This window comes from Grammomys surdaster, unplaced genomic scaffold, assembly GCF_004785775.1.
Source record: "Grammomys surdaster isolate TR1022 unplaced genomic scaffold, NIH_TR_1.0 126189, whole genome shotgun sequence".
Lineage (NCBI taxonomy): Eukaryota > Metazoa > Chordata > Mammalia > Rodentia > Muridae > Grammomys > Grammomys surdaster.
The window spans coordinates 1,748,877-1,759,639 of record NW_021620995.1 but is presented as its reverse complement, the minus strand read 5'-3'; positions in this window follow the sequence as shown (position 1 = coordinate 1,759,639).

Genomic DNA, 10,763 nt, shown 5'->3' with positions numbered 1-10,763 from the left:
TACATGGCAAGTGTCCTGACCTACTTAGCCATATTTTTTTAAATTTTATATTGAATATTTTATTTATTTACAATACAGATCTCATTCCCTTTTCCTATTTTTCCTTCCTAGAACCTCCTATCCCACCCCTCCTCCTCCTTTATGCTTTTATAACATTTTAATTACATGCATGTATTAAGGGAAGCTCTAGGTCTTAGTCCTAGCCCAAGATCATTTTCATGTCTGAAGCCTACTTCCTTGTTCTAGCCTAAAATTTAGATTGCCGTCTGAAATTACTTCTTTGTTCTAGTCTAATATTTAGGTTCCTGCCTGAGATTACTTCTTTGTTCTAGCCTAAGATTTAGATTTCTACCTGAAATTGCTTCTTTGTTCTAGCCTAATGTTAGATTCTTGCTTGAAACCTACTTCCTTGTCTTTGGCCAATGTGATATTTCTGCCAATCAGCCTATCTCCTTGTTCTTGGCCCATGTCAGATTCTTGCCAAGCAGCCCTAAAGGCTCTCTGCTCCTCCACATTTTTTATTTCATTAACAAAACTGAGCATGTCTTAGGTCATTCTGACAAGAATGCCTTCCTTACCTGTCATGGAATATGCATTATCAAAAGCAATGCACTTCTGTCTTAGGTTGGTAAGGGTCTGTGCAGAATCTTACTCATCCTTGGCTTGCCATCCAGTTGATTTAATATCTCTGTCTGGGAGTCCATTTTCAGGTTTGAGCCATGTACTTTGGCTTCCAACATGTTGATGTTTTTATCGAAAAGCTTTAGCACAATGGGCAGGAATAAAGTTATTCCCAGGACAAAAAGGGTGGGCATGACCAAGCTATATATGTTATTTTTGATGTTTGACCAAAATAGAACTACTGACCTCAAACCATGAATAATTTTATCTGCAGTATCTACTGCATCAATGCTCAGCAGAGCAGCATTCTTGAAATTCATAAGCTCCCTACATATCATTAAAATATTCCGAGAGTTGTTAGAATTATGCCAAATACAAAGAAAGTGTCATTAAACTTCTTCCTAATTATAATGACTAACACTGTAAATTTTAGAACTAACATGAATCCAATGGTATTAGGCATGACACTAAAGATGGTTCCTTACACTTAAATTCTGAACCTCCTTCCAATAATTTAAATAGGATAAAGAGCATCAATCTGTTCATCAAAATGCCTCCCTAAATCCTCTTGTATATTCAACACATTAGTAATATTTTTTTTTACTAAATGATTAACAAATGTAGTTGTCTTAATTTCTTGTGTCACAGCAATTGCAGAATCAGTGGTGCTAGCAATTAATGTAATTGAAGCTGTTATAACAGCAATAATCAAGCCCACTATCCTCTTGCTTCTGTTTAAAGCCTAACTCATTTCTTCCAGTACTTGCAAGCTATTTTTAGAGTACCAAGGTTTTGTGATACTCAGGGCACTAAAACAAAAGATGGTTGACTCACATAACTCATAACTCACATGCCAGATTTCAAAACACAAACACAATTTGAAGGTGTACAATCAATGCAGGTTACATTAAATACTGTAGAAGAAACAAAATCATTTTTAACTTGACAATTAAAAGAGCCTTACCACATGTGCTAACACCTGTTTGAAATCCAGATCTTACCTCAACTTCATTGCTTGTTAACATAATATAATAGAGAACTGCAGGTAATTTCCATATATGTCTTTGGAAACATCCAGAATCAGATTTCGAAATGAAGACTGTTATTTCCAATATTGGATTGATTTTTAGACCAGTCTATGATTGAGTCTGAATAACTGGTCACATTTAAGAACAATAAAAGAGACATTATAACTTCTCTCTTTGATTCTCTGTTCCACAAGTTCTAAGAACTTGAGGTAAGGCAGCTTGTTCCATCAGGGGTATAGGTAAGAAATGATGAGTCAGGAACATATGTCCAATAGAGCTTCACAGTCACCATTGCCAGAGCACTCAACAAGCTCACAGGTCAGCAACATTCTTTGTTCTGGCATCCTCATGTCTCACCCATTGCTCTGGCAGCCACCATACCCCTTCAGCATCCTGCAGAAAAAACACAAACATGCCCTCTTCCCCATATTTAATACCTGATCGGGCTCATGCCTTATGCCTATAAGTGGATCCTTCCCTTTCACCTATGCATAAGTATGCCTAATTGTAAAGTGCCATATTCACTCAGCAGAAAGTTCCTTGGCATCCAAATTTCTTTAAAAAAAAACCAAATGTTAAAATAAAACATAAAAAGATCATGATTTAAATAAATTTGTGGTATGCAGACATATATCTCCCCCTTTTTTTATTTTATGAAGATATTGTTTCAAAATCACATGGGCCTGCTACACAGTCTCTTGTCCTTCACAATTATAAGGAATCCTCATAATATGGGTAATATGAAATTGCTGTTTAAAGGTCTCAAATGTTCAACTGCTATAGCTAGTTCTATTATCTGTTTTTGTTTGATTTTCTTTTTATTATTGGGTACTTTATTTATCTGTATTTCAGATGTTATCACCTTTCCCTATTCCACACCCCCAGAAACCCCTTAGCCCATCCTCCCTCCTCCTATTTCTATGAGTATGTGCACCCACCCATCCACTTACTCCCACCTCCCCTTCCCTCGAATTCCCCCTCACTGGGGAATCTAGCTTTTAAGTGACCAAGACCCCCCTCTCCTATTGATGTCCGACAAGTTCATCCTCCTCTACAAATACAGCTAGAGGCATGGGTTCCTCCATATGTGTTTCCAGTTAGCCATATTTTTAACATATGTTTCTTTTCCTCCTTCTTTCCTTTCCTCCTTTCTTCCTTCTTTCTTTTCTTTTTTTGTTTCCTTCTTTCCTGTTTCTATCTTTCTCTTTTTTGTCCTTTCTTCCTTTTTATTTTTATTTATTTATTTTTTAATCTTCTTTGGTTTTTTTGAGACAGGGTTTCTCTGTGTGTAGCCCTGGCTGTCCTGGAACTCACTCTGTAGACCAGGCTAGCCTCGAACTCGCAAACTCAGAGATCCTCCTGCCTCTGCCTCCCAAGTGCTGGGATTAAAGGCATGCACCACCACCGCCCGGCCCCTCTTCCTTTTTATAAATAAGTGATTGTAATTGAAAGAATAATACGAGCTTGAACAATTGAATACATTATTCTAAATATATTTATTTTGCCCTCACATCCAATTTTCTTATGATTTATTCACAAAAAAATATGAAAGACTGTGTTAATATTCAACAAAGCTTAAGTCAGTTTATATTTTTATAAATTACTAAAGAATGTAGTTAAGTATTTTAATATAGCTGGAAGTTACAATAATTGTAGATTTCAAGACATTTCAAAGCTTTACAGTTTAGTCTTGTGCTTTTTATTTTTTGATAGAGACTCATTTTCAAAAAATTTTAGAGTTGACTTTATAGTCCACAGAAAAGATACAACAGTTAAGATCCCTTGATTTTCCTGAAGAGAATCTGAGTTCTCTTCCACAAACTCATGTGGAGGCTTAAAACGTTCTATTGGATCTTGAAAAGTTTTATGGATATGCTCTCTAGTAATAAAATAAATATCTGCTAGAATAGACCATATACTCGATGGAAAGGAGACTGAAATATAATAGAGACTCAATAGTAGTTTTATCTTCATGTTGCTCATGTTGAGCAGAGGAGATAAAGCTCAATTCAAACATAATCTGAAAATAGGTAATTGCAAATATGGTCTTAATGGAATCTGCTAATATGGACAAAAAGTGTTTTCTTTCCAGTACAACTGAGTTTAGATTATTTCCTGAGAATATTTTCTAAATGAAATTTTATATACTAGAAACCTTTCACATGTGCCTAGATAATCTATATTAAAATTTTAATGTATGTTTTTATAATATTTATTTAATATGATAAAAATTCAAAACTATATTAAGTTTACTTGGATTTATGTATATTTGCAAAATAAGAAATCTAATTAGTTGTATTTATGATGATGTCAGATTCTGTTATCTATTATAATTAATATAGTTTATATTTTAAGTACAAGATTCAATAGTGAAAATACGAATGTTTATTATTTTTAATTACATTTTTTACTCCTCTATTTTTGATAAATTCATAGGAAGTTTTTCAAGTAGATCTATGAAAATTAAGCCATGTTGAAAGAATAATCTTAACCAATTCTTCTTCATCAACTATTGTTTATATAAATTCTTTCTAGGTTTATGATATTTTTGTTTTCAAGCCTTTTATTTTTCAATAATTTTAAATTTTATGCAAAAAATGTATAAGTATTGGTCTTAGTAACAGTGTATTATACACATGAGTACTTGATTTATTCTCTTCATTTAATCAAATGAAAAGAAAACTAATGTTGTGGTTGAAATAATATACAACAGCTTGTTTTTTTAAATTTACAATCCAGCCATTGTGCCCTACCCCCAGTTACACATCCCATCCTTTCTCCCCCTTGTATCTGAGAGGATGTTCCCCCAACACCAGGCCTCTAGGATTAGGTGCATCTTTTCCCACCGAGACCAAACCAAGCAGTCTTCTGCTATGTCTGTGTCAGGGGCCTTGGTCCGGCTCCTGTAGGCTGCCTGGTTGGTGGATCAATGTCTGGGAACTTTCAGGGCTCTTCTCTGTAAGCACACCATAGCATCAGTAATAGTGTTAGGCCTTGGGGTCTTCCCATGAGATGGATCCCCAATTGGGCTGTCACTGGACTGCCTTTCCCTTAGACTATTCTCCATTTTTGTCCTTACACTTATTTTAGACCAGAACACTTCAGGGTAAAAAATTTTAACTAAGAGTTGATAATCCCATCCCTCCCCTTGAGGCTCTGTCTATTACTGAAGGTGGACTCTTAGAGTTCTCTGTCCTCACATTGGGCATTTTATCTAAAGTAGCTCTCATTGAGCCTGAGAGTGTCTCACACACAGGTCTTTTCTTGTTTCGCTTCTGAAAACCCCCATCTCATCCTCCCACTCCTTACTTCTATGATGGTGCTTACCAACCACCTACCCACTCCCACCTCCCCATCCTGGCATTTCCCTACACTATGCTATCGAGTCTTCACGAGACTAAGGGCCTCTCCTCCCATTGATGCCAGTCAAGGCCATCCTCTGCTACATATGCAGCTGGAGCCATGGGTCTCTCCATGTGTACTCTTTGGTTTGTAGTTTAGTTCCTGGGAGTTCCTGGGGAGTCTGGTTGGTTGATATTGTTGTTTTTCCTATAAGGTTGCAAAACCCTTTAGCTCCTTCAATTCTTTCTCTAATTCCTCCCTTGGGGTCTCTGTACTGAGTCCAATGGTTGGCTATGAGCATCTCCCTCTGTATTTGCCAGGCTCTGGCAGAGCCTCTCATGAGAAAGCTATGTCAGGCTCCTGTCAGTTGGCATCTACAATAGTTTCTATGTTTGATGTCTGTATATGGGATGGATCCCCAGGTGGGGCACTCTGTGGATGGTCTTTCCTTCAGTCTCTGCTCCACACTTTTTCCTCATATTTCTGCCTAAAGCACTCATTTCGCCTCACACAATAATAGTGGGAGACTTCAACACCTCACTCTCATCAACTGGCAGATTATGAAAACAGAAACTAAGCAGAGATACAATGAAATTAACAGAAGTTATGAACCAAATGGATATAACAGATTTCTTTAGAAAATTTTATCCTAAAACAAAAGAATATACCTTCTTCTCAGCATCTCATGGCACCTCCTCTAAAATTAACCATATAGTTAGTAACAAAGGCAAGTCTCAACAGAAAGAAGATTGAAACAATCCCATGCATCCTATCAGATCACCATAGACTAAGGCTAGTCTTCAATAACAACAAAAACAACAGAAAGCCCACGTACATATAGAAGCTGAACAACATTCTACTCAATGATAACTTGGTCAAGGAAGAAATACATAAAGTAATTAAAGACTTTTTAGAATTTAATGTAAATCAAGGCACAACATACCCAAACTTATGGGACACAATGAATGCAAAACTAAGAGGAAAATTCAGCTCTGAGCGCCTCCAAAAAGAAACCAGAGAGAATATACACTAGCAGCCTGACAGCACATCTAGAACAAAATGAAGCAAATATACTCAAGAGGAATAGACAGCAGGAAATAATCAAACTAAGTGCTTAAATCAACCAAGTAGAAACAAAAAGGACGTACAAAGAATCAACAAAACCAGGAGCTGGTTCTTTGTGAAATCAATGAGATAGATTAAACCTTTAGCCAGATTAACCAGACAGCACACAGACAGTATCCAAATTAACAAAATAAGAAATGAAAAGGGATACATAACAACAGAAACTAAGGTAATTCAAAAAATCATCAGATCTTACTACAATATCCTCATTCTTAATAGCAGAATAGTATTCTACTGTGTAAATGAACCACATTTTCTGTATTCATTCTACCTTTGAGGGACACCTGGGTTGGTTTCAGCTTCTGACTATCATTAATAAAGCTGCTAAGAACGTAGTGGAGCTTGTGTCCCTGTGGCACGGTGGGGCATCTTTTGGGTATATGACCAAGAGTGGCATAGCTAAGTCTTCAGGTAGATATATTTCCAACTTTCAGAGAAACCAACAGATTGATTTCCAGAGTGGTTGTCCCAATTTACAGTCCTACCAGCAGTGGAAGAGTGTTCCTCTTTCTCCACATCCTCACCAGTATGTGCTGTCACCTGAGATTTTTATCTTAGCCATTCTTATTGGTATAAGGTAGAATCTCAGGGACATTTTGCTTTGCATTTCACTGATAACAAAAAACTTTGAACATTTCTTTAAATGCTTTTTTTTTCCATTTGAGATTCCAAATTGGCAAAAAATTGGGATTGGGAAAAAAATCTTCACTAACCCCATATCTGATAGAGGGCTAATATCCAAAATATATAAAGAATTCAAGAAACTAAACTCCAAAAAACCAAATAACCAAATTAAAAAATGTGGTACAGAGCTAAACAGAATACAAAGGCTCTTTGATCGGAGATCATTTGCATGTAATTTGATAGGTAAAATTTTACACAGCTTTAATACATCTGTGGCATTCTTGGGCCTGTCCCATAAATTCTTCTCTAGGAATATTGTGTTTTATTTAGCTATTTCTTTTGTATAAGAGTATGTAGAAACTAATAATCCATAGTTAATCTTTAGAGAACATGCTCAAATAGATTCACAATATGTTATGCTTTATTAGGAGTGATTTCGTCTTTGTACACTGTCAATTTGTTTGAAAGCCTATAGCACTGACATTCATGTTTTCTTAACACCATTTCCAACAAGGAGGAGTTCTTACTCCTTTCTTCATGAGTGGTCAGCTTCCTCTACTGTACATCATAAGCAAAGAGCAACTAACTGATGGTCTTCTTAAAATATCATCAAACTTTTAGTGTATTTGTGAATTACCTCTCATCTTTTGCTTTTGAAGCATTTAGTGTATCACCCAAAAATATTGCATTTAGTCTAACATCTACATTTACCACATTCATGAAATTTTCATTAGTGTCCGTCTTCTTTATAAAGTCTTTCTGATGGAGTTAGTTCCTCATCAAACCGTTTCTATCTGTAGAGTACAATATGATCATCATGGAATACAATGAATGTATATATCCTCATTTTAGCTCATTTATATATTACCATTAATTCAAATTAACTGATTTATACCAAACTTTCTTAGAGGATGATTATGCAATGTAGATATGGCATGTCATAATCTATGCAATTATTCTTAAACTCAAAAAAATTCTCCTCATATCATGATTAGTTTGTAAGTAAAAACAATTTTCTCACATAGCAATTGCTTCTGTATCTCTATAGGTGGGTACTTTTGTTATCAATGAGATAATCCATCAAGATCCACCAGTAATATTTTTCTATGTATTCATATATATATTTCCAAAATATTTGCAAAGCGTTTAACAGTTTAAATTTATGTAAAATATATATTTTAGGGTCCTTGGATATGCTTTACAACAGAAAGGTATGAAAAAATTTAATTGTGACATTGTGATTCTGGTGTGATAGCACAGTGTTCCTTTTCTCTGCATTAGTCTGAAAACTAATGAGTCTGAGAATCTTTTCATTAAAATTTGTTCTTGTATTAATTGCCTCTCCAAGTACTTTGCACATTTTCTAATATTTAGCACCAGTCCTATCATTTATCAAGTACCATTATAAATTAAAGATAATAACTCCATCTTCAGCATTGCCAGACTTTGGAATAATTCATTTCCTATCCCTGTGTTCTGTGCATGTTATTATTTTGTCATATGAGCATTTTTTATTAAAGTTTGCCTACCATTTTAAACTTTTGAGCTTCTGCTCTTTGTCCATGAAGTTTCAGCCACTACCTTTGCTCTTCTTGTAGGCTCATTATTTTATTAATTTTTACACTTATATGTTTAGTAAATGAGTATATTATTTTTGTACTTATATATAATAAATTTGTTGGTACTCTTTAAATTTCTCCTTAAAAATACATGTGTTGTCAAACTTTTTATTTAGAATATAATATATTCTGGGAGACTTAATTGCGTTTTTGCCCCTAAATAAATTAAGGTACACATTGAGCTCTCTTTCAGAATTTCTAATAATCTTCAATTATTTTCTTCCTTAGCTGATGCAGTTGATACATTTAATGCTTGTTCTGAAACCTAGAAAGGAAAATACTTATAATCACTTTTAACTGATATTATGAGCATTTATTCTTACTTAAAAATACTGAAAAAAAGCCATTCTTCAAATTAAACCTCTAACAATGGTCCTAGTACTTTAATCAGAATGTCTTAAATTCATATTTATTTTCAGTCAGATGAGATGGCTAAAGTAGGCATATTAGACTTTCAAGGTTGTTATTGTCTACATAGTAAATGTGAGATATCTTATGTTACATAAGACTCTCTCAAATACAAACAAATAAATCACAAAATTGTGACAAGAAACTATTTTTACAATGATTTAGGTTCTTAAAACACATATGATTTGTATATAATAACATATATTATTTTATTTGTTTTATCTATCTCATGTTTTGATTTATATTCTTTGACTAGATTTGTATTGAACATATAAACTTTGCTTTACACATTTTAAATATTTCTAAAGGGAATATTGTACCAATATGTTGTCTGGTTATAAAACTTGAGATAATCTTGATAATCTTTTCATTTACTGTAATATATATATATATATATATATATATATATATGCATATAGATAGATAGATAGATAGATAGATAGATAGATAGATAGATAGAATTATTAAACATCAATTTCAATTTCAGAATTTAGGCCTGTGATCGTTAACAGTAAGCAAGATTTTTTTCTTTTCACTGATTGTACCTTTTAAAAATACTTTTAATATAGTAACAAAAGCAGTTATTTTAATCATGATGATAAGAAGAAAAATTTTGTCTAGACATTGCTTAGATCTTAATTTTAATAGTAATTATTTTAATATTTAATTATAGGTTATTTCTCCTCTGCCTATAATTTCATTAACAATTATGCCATAATTTTGAAAACGTTTTCATCATTAATAAGATGTTTGTTTTTATCTTTCAATTTGTTGATATCATAAATTATGATAACAGATTCTCTGATATTAAACCCAATTTAATGCTTCATCAACAAACCATGCTTATCACAATATTCAGTATAATTTAAACTATTCATTTATTCTTTCACCTAACTCTATTTAGATTTTTCAGTTATTGTGATCATTATTGTTTTTGAGATAGTGGCTTGGAGTTCACTAAACGATGAGGCCATCCAGTGATTCAAGAGATCCACCTGCCCTTGGCTACTGAGTTGTTATATGTATATCACCAGACCTTGCTTTATTCTGAACATATTTTATCAAAAATAACTCTACTTAGAATTGTTTACTTTGAATATTTTTGTTACAAAGAAGATTGATCAGACTTCTAGGTTTGATGGCAGTTGCAAATCTGCTTCCCTAAGCATGAATGATAGTGATAATCAAGGTAATTAAAAATTACCAAAAAGGCAAAACAATTTAAAAATCCACAAAGAAAATAAAGTGACAACTGAAAAGAACCAAGAAAATATAGACAATGTAAAGATAAGTAAGCTGAGTACAGCTTTAACTTCACAGACTTAAGATACAAAGGGACCAGAAACTCTTGCCAAATGGTAAAACAGGTGAGAAACAAGCAATCTTACCACAAGAAAAAAAATCCAATTATAGTTGTCCTAGATTCATATTTCCTGTTGTAATGATAAAATATCCCACGTAAAGCAACTTCAAAGGAGAAAAGTTTTATTTGGATTAAGTCTTAAATAAAAGTCTACCATCACCAGGCTATAAAGACAGGAGCTGAAGCAATTCATGCCCACAAACTCATACCCACAGCTGAGAATAGAAGCAGAACGGATTCACACATTTTTAGTACTCAACTCACATTCTCCATGCTTATACAGCCAAGGACGCAAGTCCAGGGAATGTTGCCACCCTCAGTTAATGTCACATTAATTTGTGCTGTCAAAACAAACTTCCACAGACATGCTCATAGGCCAACCTAATATAGAAAAATCCTTTATTGATGAACACTTCTTAAATTATTCCATATTATAAAAAGTTGCTAAACTAGACATCACAATGATGTTTGATCAAAGAGGAATTTTTTCAACAAACAAATAAGCAAAAGAGAGACATTTCACAATATAATATTATATTACTAAGAAGGAGGGAATCATATACCATCTTGAGAAAGATCATGTTGAATGTCAGAGACCAGGACCCCTAACAGGGACCCCTGCCAGCCTTCCCC